Genomic DNA, 10,156 nt, shown 5'->3' on the forward strand with positions numbered 1-10,156 from the left:
GTTTAAGCAAAAATTAGTCACCATGTGCATAACAACACATTAGAAACACTATATAATCAGCAATCTACTAAAAAAATTGTTACTTAAATTTTAAAAATAGAATAAGAAAACTATGTATAGTTCTTGGTATGAATTAAGTTACTCAAAAGTATGTTTGAAATAAGTGAGCTACTCTTTGATGTATAATCTCTAAGGTTGAATCCCTAATAACCCTTCACGCCTCCTCTGTTTCTCTCTCACACTCAATAACTCTCTCTCACTCTATCTTTCTAATCCAAATTCTACAACCTAAAATCAGATACAATTTGGGGTTTGTAGATTGAAGTTGTTTCCGTGTCTTTGTGAAAGTCAGATATGATTTGGGGTTTGGGATTTGAATATTAAGGTTGCTCATGGGTATTTCATTATGCTTATTTAAATCTCTGATTTACACTCCCTTGAATTCGTTCTCAATGTAAAGTGGCTAGAAAATTTGTATAAGAAGATATATTGTCATCTGATTATGTTTATTTTTGTAGGCATACCCATGTTAACATTATTAATTTATTCGTTAAAAAAATTAGTGACAAAATATTTTTTTTATAACAAGTAGTCAAAATATTTATCACAATGCTTAACAGGTAATGCTTCACTAAAGCTTTAAAATTTTTATAATCAGGAAATGAAAAAAGAAAAATTCCCTAACAGATATGCCTTTTTTATTTTTATCTTTTTCTAAACCAATGCATGATTGATGGAATTTCTTTTACAATAATCTTTTTAAATTGCCTAACATTTTTTTTATTTATTAATGTGGCTCACTTCTCTTGGCTTTTTATATATTCTTTTTCCATTTTCTTTTCTTAACTGGTGGCAAGCATGTTTGGTTCTCTTTTAACTCTTTTATTATTTTCTTTTACTAACAAATCTTTAGTTTATTGGTTTAAGGTTCTGACAGTAGGCTATGAGTGAGTGAGTGCAATTCTGGTTTAGGAAGCATGACGAACTCTACTCTTTGATATGATGTTATTAGTACTTAAAAAAACAAGATATGCCCAATTGAAAAAAACTTATTTTTGGATAAATTGAGTTGGAAGTTTGGTTGTATTGAAGTTTTCAAATCATTTCTAGCAGCTCCTTACTTACTACTACTACATTACAAAGAGGTTGGTTTTGCCATTTGGGTATCTTTGGTTTCTCTCAACTTTCATGTATTAAATGGAAACTATCAATAGAAAGTATGTTGTTGCTTTCTTCTTCATTGCCTTTTCATGCTTGTTGGATTACACAAATGGTGTGCTTTCTTCCAAAGGGGTTAACTATGAAGGTACGTAGAGTTTTCTGAGCTTTTTTTTATGTCTACTTTGTATATGAAGAAATTTACAGATGAAGTAATCTATATTTTTCTCTACAAACAAAATTTGTAGTTCAAGCTTTGATGGACATTAAGAACTTGTTTAAGGATCCTCACGGTATACTTGATAATTGGGATGATACTGCTGTTGATCCATGCAACTGGAATATGGTCACTTGCTCTCCTAATGGTTTGGTCATTAGTCTGTAAGTAAATTCATGGCGAAAAACACCAAATTTTAGCTTATATTGGCAAAATTTGAGCTTATATGTCACACACAAATTTGAGACTTGAAACTTTAAGATTTTTTCTAAGTAGTTGGGAATGGTTTTTGGTGCTACAGAGGAAATCCAAGCCAAAACTTATTAGGCATCCTTTCTGCAAGCATAGGCAACTTAACAAATCTCCAGAGAGTTTAAGTGGAAAAACCTGTGCTGTCATTCTCATTTTATTTGTCTTCATAATTTGTTTGCTGCTGACCCTTTATTTATATGTTTGTTATTATTATTTCTCTGTCTGCAGACTATTATAGAGCAATAATATAACAAGTCATATCCCCTCTGAGATTGGGAGGCTCCAAAAGCTTGACACACTTGATCTTTCCAATAACAACTTCAATAGTCAAATTCCTAACACTTTATCACACTTATAGAGTCTTCAATACCTGTATGTAAACTCTGTTGATTAATTTTGAGTTAAATATTTTCATGTTAAGCTTGATGGTAATTACATGATTTGAAACTGGATCAGGCGACTGGACAATAACACTTTGAGTGGAGCAATTCCTGCATCTTTAGCTAACATGACACAACTTGCCTTCCTGTAATTCTTTTCAACTTTTAGCATTTTAATACTACTTGTTATCAAGGCTCCATCACAAGTTGAATAGTTTATAAAAAGGTTTTATGGGATTTTTTTTAATGGTCTAGGGACCTGTCATACAACAATCTAAGTGTTCCAGTACCAAGGTTGCCAGCCAAGACCTTCAAGTAAGTCATTTTCTGTAACTCCCTACTTCCTTAGAGCCGTTACTAAGTGAGTTTAAAAAACGTGCTTTTAACTCACTAATTGAGGTTTTAGGTGAAATAGTGTAATTAAGCCGTAAACAAAGGAAAAACATTAGAGATAGTAATCTTTCATAGTAAATCATAAAAGTTTTACACATGGGATCCCAAAATATAGTTTAGAAATATTTACAACATAAAAACTGTCTTAAGTCGGCTAAACGACAAAATCTAGATTCAACATAAACATCTCCAAAAGTCCCCTGGCTGTGGCTGCCAGGCTGGCCAAATATGTACACACCGCCTCATGCCTGCTGTACTCATGGTTGGTTGATCTTCTCTTTACCCTTACCTGCACCACAGAGCATCTGTGAGCCGAAGCCCAGCAAGAAAACCCACAAACAAATGATAAATGCAACACATAAGCAAAGCATATAAATAAGCCACCAATGGCTAAACACATACGGCCTAGCCGTCCCAGGCGTTTACCAAGCCCTGGGTTCGCGGACCACGCCGTGAGGATATCCCAGGTATCCTTCTAGGGACTCGCCCTGGCAACTCGCACTCTACGCGCTCAACGCTGCTCTCGGCCCCATGCCGTTCTTGGCCTCGCACTCCAATGTGCCCAATGCCGTTCTCGACCCTTCGCCGTTCTCGGTCTACACCGTTCCCAGCTCTAGTCGACCATTCATATCATAATACACATAGCATAACAAGCAAGTATAGAATTCTAGCATATTCAGTTAAAGGGCTACACCCTGCAGTTCTAACATATTGGGCTCGGCCCTGCATATCAGTTCCATTCAAACACATTGGGCTCAGCCCTGCACACAAGCTCTATGGAAACAAGGGTTTTCTTACATGAGTTCCGAGCTTTCTGAGCACTGATGCCCCGAGCACAGTCCTCTAACGCGAGCCTCACCGAAACCCTAGTCACAACACATTAACAATGTCCATCCATCAAATTTCTAATCCAATAAATAACTTTGAGCCATAGCCCTAACCTCCGGGTCCTTGAATTCTATCAATCCGGGTGATAAAATCCATCCCGAGCCTTACCCCTTAAGTTCGTAAGCCTAAATACCCTTTAAAACTCAGATTGGCACTAAGGGCAGCGACCCCACTCACAAGAGCCGTGGCTAGCCTCGAAACAGAGGCTAGCACCTCACTGACCCCCACACGGGCTGCGACGTGCCCACCAGGCGTCGCGACGTGCATGAACCTCTCGGCCTCCCATGGCCGCGCGCGCATGCGGGCCGCGCGCGCAACCCTTCTAGGGCCGCGGCGCTCTACACTGAACCCAGATTTTACACCATTTTTCTAAACCTTTCCCCAAGAAAATTCATCCTAGAACTTGACTAGCATTCCCAGATATCCAGCACAGTTATTCCAGCTCAGAAACAACATCAAGACCCCATTAAAATATGCTCCAAAACTCAGCTAGAACACCCAAAGATAAATCAAGCTTAGCCAACATGCAATCCCCTATAACCAGCAGAAATTTAAGACTAAACCTTAGTAATTAAGGCTTACCTTGCAGAGCTTAGTCCTTGAGTTTGATCCTCAATCCCCAAGCTTCAAGTTCCTAGAGTGTCCCAGCTGAAATCCCTTTAATTCCCAGCCAATTCCTTTGAGTTCCCTTTGAGTTTTGCCTTAGAGAGTGAAAGAGAGAGAGAGGCAAGAGCTATCTTCAGTTCAAAGGAAATATGTGTCGGTTTCCTCAAGTTTCTAAATAATTCTCCCTTTTTGTTTTATTTGACTTAAGTCTAAAGGGTTACCTCAAGGCTCGGGGTACCAAAACGTCCCCGAGGGAAAAATGGTAAATTTCCCAAATATTCCCACCTAGACATTCTATCCTCAAATATATCTCCAAATATTTATTTTCATGTCCCGATAACCCCATAACTCATCTAATACCCAAATTACCCCTCGAATCGCCCCTAGTCCGAATCTCAACCCCGTTGTGACTCTCTGGCTAACCGCTCCCCAGGACTGTCTCGGATCATGCTGTACAGACATATCACATATATACAACATTTATCTCATTTATCACACTTATGCCCCTAATATCCAAACGGGGCCCACATGCACATTTAACTTAATTAAACATTCATCATAATCATATATTCACATAAATCCACATATAAGCATATTAAATCACTTATTGCCCTCCAGGCACACTAATCAAGGCCCTAAGCCTGATTAGCAAATTCGGGTCGCTACATTTTCTATATTGTAATTGTTGTTGTTGTTATTAAGATAGATTATTTGAGAGATTATCATTAAATAACATGTTACAACTACTCTAATTTTCTTCTTAATGCCACTTTGGAAGATGCTCAAACTACTAGGAGACCCAAAAACCATAAAATTGCTTTAGCCTTTGCTTCAAGCCTGGGCTGCATTTGTCTACTAATTCTTGGGTTTGGTTTCCTTCGTTGGTGGAGGTACAAACACAACCAGCAAATTTTCTTTGACGTCAACGGTTAGTAAACCTAACTCATTTTTTAAGAAATATCATTAAAAAAGAAACAGAAGAAGAAGAGATTAATATTTGTAGGCTTTAAAAAATTTCAAAGCAACATCATGAGGAGGTTTGTCTTGGAAACCTAAGGAGATTTCAATTTAGAGAGCTTCAAATGGCAACAAACAACTTCAGCAGCAAGTACTTGGTTGGAAAAGGTGGTTTTGGAAATGTCTACAAAGGCTGTCTCAAAGATGGTACAGTAGTAGGAGTTAAAAGGCTTAAAGATGGTAATGCCATTAGTGGTGAGATTCAATTCCAAACTGAAGTTGAGATGATCAGCCTGGCAGTTCATAGGAACCTTCTTCGGCTTTACGGGTTTTGTATGACGGCCTCTGAGAAGCTCTTAGTTTACCTCTATATGTCAAGCAGCAGTGTTGCCTCCCGCCTGAAAGGTAAGCTAGCCTGTGATGTTTTATTTTTTTTTATCAAATTTATCTTATGATATTTTTCCAAAGCACTACTATCAAGAAATATAGGTTTTCATCACTAGTATCTTATTGGAAATTGATATTTCTACTTTGGTATCTAAGTTCATAATTTGTAATCATTCTATCATTTTTATCAAGTAGACATCTCTATTGAAATGCCATTGATTGCCAAGCCACTGCATATTGGAAACTTTAAGTCCTGGAATCTTTTCATATTTTCTATGAAATTAGGCACTCATGATAATTATCATGCAATCAAGGGAAACCATCCATGACAATTGTTGATTCATTTTTTTAGTAGTTCTATTTGTTCTATTTTACAGTTCACTATCGGGTATGAGTTTGAGTATTAATCATTTAATTTCTTATGTAGTTGAGCAAGTCGATGTCACAATCGAAACAAGAGCATAATGAATCAACTTTTTTTATGTACTCTTTTAGTTTACTATTAACTTTAAGTTGAAGCATTAATTATTTAAATTTTTTTGTAGCTAAGCATATGGACTCACAAAAAAAACAAGTGTACAAAGGATGATGAATTGAAGGATGGAGCAAGTTTCATGCATGATTTACTTTTGTGTATCATTTAATGTTTTTGTTTTTCATTTTTGAAGTAAAAAATGTTCAAGATTATAAAACCTTATTATGCCGTGCTTTGAAACTTAAGTTAGAACTAAGATCTCATGAAGTAGACACATTCATGGTTTGAATTAGTTATTGTTTAATGTAATACTTATGGTTTATAATCTATTGAGAATTACATTTTATGATTAATTTTGATTTTTTTTTATCAAAATACAATAATGAAAATCTTTTAATTAAAAAAAAACCTTATAAGTATACTTATCAAAATAAAATTTAAAATATATTATCCACACTAAAGTAACAATATTTTATTATTAGACTTTTAATATGTTATGATTAAGAAACATATTATAAGCGTAACAAATCGTTATGATTTATATAATATAACAAACTAAAAATGCTATCAAAATAATCAAATGTAACAGTGGAAAAGTGTTATGCAAAATGTATAAGATTAAACGTCAAATTTATAACCAAATACTCTAACTAAATGTTATTATTTGAATATTATAGCAACTAAAAATGTGTTATTGAATAGTTTAAGATAACATCAAACATAACATTTGAATACTGTTATAGAAAAGACATGACTTTTAATAACAGGGGCTATGTTAGCGTTTTCAGAAGCGTTATCAATACTCCCAGTTACCAGTTTTTAAGTGTTATGAATACTGTTTTTTCTTGTAGTGGTGACTGTTGCTTCCTAGGACTCCTCACATCCCTCACTTATGACCATTGCCTATTGCCCGGGTTGTGACTTTCCCTTCATAGAAATGCTATAGCATTCTCTGGCAGCAAGCTGATCACCTCCGACTGTACATATCCCCAAAGCTGAGGGGAATTTCATTGCCAGGTGTCGAATCAATGTTATGGCTTCAAATGCCATCAGCGCAGGTCAGCCCAAAATAACATTGTATGTTGTCAGACAATCGATTACTATGAACTCGAGTATTTTGGAGACAGTTCGTGACTCTTCTCTCAATGTCACCACTAGTCTGATTGTCCCTATGGTTGTTGTTCCCTCACCCGAAAACTCATACAAAGTCATTGAGGTCGCTTTCAAATCGGATACGGACAGTCCCATTTTTTCCAGGGTGGATCTGAAAAGTAAATTTACGGAGCTTCTATTATCCACCTGTATTCTATGCACCCTTCAGTTTGCGAGCTGTACGGTTACCACTAGCGGATCATTATGTGGGAATTGGATGTGGCTAGCATCCTCTTTCGTGAAAATGATTGGTTGTTTTTCCAATCGCTTTTGTTTAGATAACCATTGCTCTGAGACGAACTCCACACCATTATGAGCTTTCAGCTCATTGATGTACCTCTTTTGGGCCCCGCTGCTCGTGCCCGCCAAATGAGGTCCTCCAGCAATAGTGGTTATATCTCCCCTTACTATTGGAGGAGGATCGACCTTATTCGCCTAAGCTCCAGATTGTCCTATTGGAGCTTTTGGAACTGACTGAGAATTATGCCCAGCGGGCTGATTGGGAACTACTCGATTTCAAGCGTATTGGGCCAATGGTCTAGCTCAGATGAGAGTCTCAATCTCACCCTTCGACTACCATCAATCATCAGTGTTATGACCGATGTCATTATGGAATCAGCAAAACTTTTAAGGATCTCTCTTCGCCCTCTGGTTTCTTAAAGGTTCTGGCTTCTTCCATGGGAGGCGATTAGAATTAGAAAGAAATATACGATCTTGGGTGTCTGTTAGGTAGGTATAAGTAGCGTAGATAGGCTTGAATTTCTCCGCTGACTTGTTCTTCTTCGTCCCGCTCTAGTTGCCTTCACCTTCCCCTTCCTTTTGTTACTCCTCCCTTGGTTATTCTGGGTAACGGCTTGAGCCGTAGCTGCAACATCTATTACCGCTCCAACCGGTTGGACAGGGGTCTGGCTGGTTCCGATGACAGAAGTTCGTGCCTCCTCCAGATTTATCCATTCTTGAGATTGGGCTAGGAATTCATCTACGCTTTTAACCCGTTTTCTTTGGAGTTCTTGCCATAGGTCGCCCCCGACGAGGATTCCCGTTCTCATTGCCATGAGCTTAGAGCTGTCATCAGCATCCCTAGCTTGTGCAGCAACATTGGAAATCTGCTTAGGTTTGCCTTCAATGTCTCACCAAGTTGCTACTTTATGTTGGCCAATGAATTGGCCTCAACTTGAGATGCCTGTGAAGCTCGGAATGCTTTTTTGAAATCTAAGGAAAATTTCTTCCACGAGCTTATGGAATGCCTCTTGTACTGTTTAAACCACTGCCTAGTAGCCCGACCAAAGTTGTAGGGAACAAGATACACCTTAGATTGAGCCCGACATTGTGGGACATCATCATGGCGTTAAACATTCCGAGGTGATCAGACGGATCTCCATCTCCATCAAACTTCAACATGTGTGGCATCCTAAAACCTACAAGATATGTTGTTGCTGCAATGTTTGGAGCAAAAGGTTCGAGCTCTTCATCTGAGTCGCAATCATCCTTTTCCTTCCCAGATAAGAGTCTTTTCATTTATTCTTCCATTAGAGCCAGTCTCTCAAGGGTTTGGTCCCTAGTCCCTAAGTTAGCTGGGGGCTGTTCAACAGCTCCCATCCTATTATACGCGTTTGATGGGTTATTGTCCCTCCAAGCTTGAGCTTGGTTATGTGGTACATTCTCATTGTCGCATACAATGGACGGACCTCCTTCATGTTGAGTATAGCTAATACCCTCATACCTAACTAGATACCTTCTCTGTGAATTCAGATGATCGCGCAGGTCGAGCTATGGATCATATCGAGGACTTTGTGCTGAACTCAAATGATTTCTCAGGTCGCTCTCGGATCTGCCTTCACATTGGCTCTCCGTCCAATAACTTCCATTTGCAAAACTTACAGCTCGCGATTGAGATCAAGGACTTGGGTTCTCAACACACGTTCGTGGGGCAGAAGTATTCGCATAGGGGAAGGATTTCTCCTACTATTCCCACGAGTTGGAACATCTCAATGAGGACGAGGTGGTGATGGATGTCTTACAGGTGACGAAAGATGCCTTATGGGCGAGGCTATCCTCGTTCCATCAGGACGAACTAAATTAGCTCGCCTTGGTTCTACTCCAACATCCTTAGTTCTCTATGCATGAGGCTTTTATCATGGCACATAGGGATTTGTTGGAGCATTGTGTGTTTGTCATCTTGTCTCAACCCCTCCTTACGGATTGTTATGGGCATTTTTGGGAATCTGTGAAGAAGGCACAGAACTTGGGGTCGCGGTCCTGACCGACCGAATGACATGCTGATGACCCCTGTGATGATCAGTGGGCTGACCATTCTGGTGGTTTCTCCTTGAAGGCACAGAACTCGGAGTGGCGGTTCTGACAGATCGACTCAGTTTAGATCGGTTATTCATGTGGGACTTATGAGACCAACTTTGCCTCTTTCCGACATTAACGCCGGTTGCAAGAGGGGGTAACCAAGCCAAGACCTCCTCAATCTGCTTGTTTTCCCTAGCAAGATGGCTCCTTAACTGGGCGTTTTCCATCTCGAGGACAATCAGATATCCTGGATTAGGAGTTGACGGTAGTGACGCTGAACTCCCAGTATCGTCTTGACACGCCGGTTGTTTTCCCGGACGTTGCTGAACATCCGGGCCCCTTTCATTAGGAACAGCAGTATGATGGGCCTCCTGCCCACCAGGCTATTTTGTCTCATTATCATGGATTGAGTGAGTGAACACCATGATGAAAGTCGACCGGAACTTGTGACACACTAATTTACTCTCAATGAAAGCACCAAACTGTTGACATGGTTTTTAGCCAAGTGTGTATTAAGAAATTATATAGGTAGATTAGTGCTAGATTATTATCCGCAATAATATAGCAAGCATTCACTCAAAAGCACAGAACTTTTACGTGGTTTTGTGGTTAAAATCCACCTAGTGCACGGGTCACTATTATTACTGTTTCTCTCTCTAATTCTGCAGAGTTTCGGTAATACAAAAGACTCCCCCTCCCCCCCCCCCCCCCCTCCTATCCAATGTTCCTAGTATTTATAGAGGAATTCCATGGACAGGTTTGGGTTACTGTGTAAATAAACCGCGTAATTAAATAAGGTATAAAATTAATACAGATTATTCCTATTTTCATTGGGATATGATTTGATAACATAATAAATATACTCCTGCTATCTCAGATAATAAATGACAGATGTATGATACATCTTGGTCATTAATGAGCATATAAAGAATCCCTAAATCTCCTGCGATCCTTTAGTATGTGTTGTCTAGGCTCTTACGAACTGAATATTTC

The 10,156-nt window shown here is 38.8% G+C and overlaps 1 pseudogene; it reads left to right on the forward strand.

Moving 5' to 3' along the window:
• Nucleotides 1-1,197: 1,197 nt before the first annotated feature.
• LOC133832446 (protein NSP-INTERACTING KINASE 2-like) lies at nucleotides 1,198-5,567 on the forward strand (annotated as a pseudogene).
• Nucleotides 5,568-10,156: the final 4,589 nt, after the last annotated feature.

This window comes from Humulus lupulus, chromosome 4 (assembly GCF_963169125.1).
Source record: "Humulus lupulus chromosome 4, drHumLupu1.1, whole genome shotgun sequence".
NCBI lineage: Eukaryota > Viridiplantae > Streptophyta > Magnoliopsida > Rosales > Cannabaceae > Humulus > Humulus lupulus.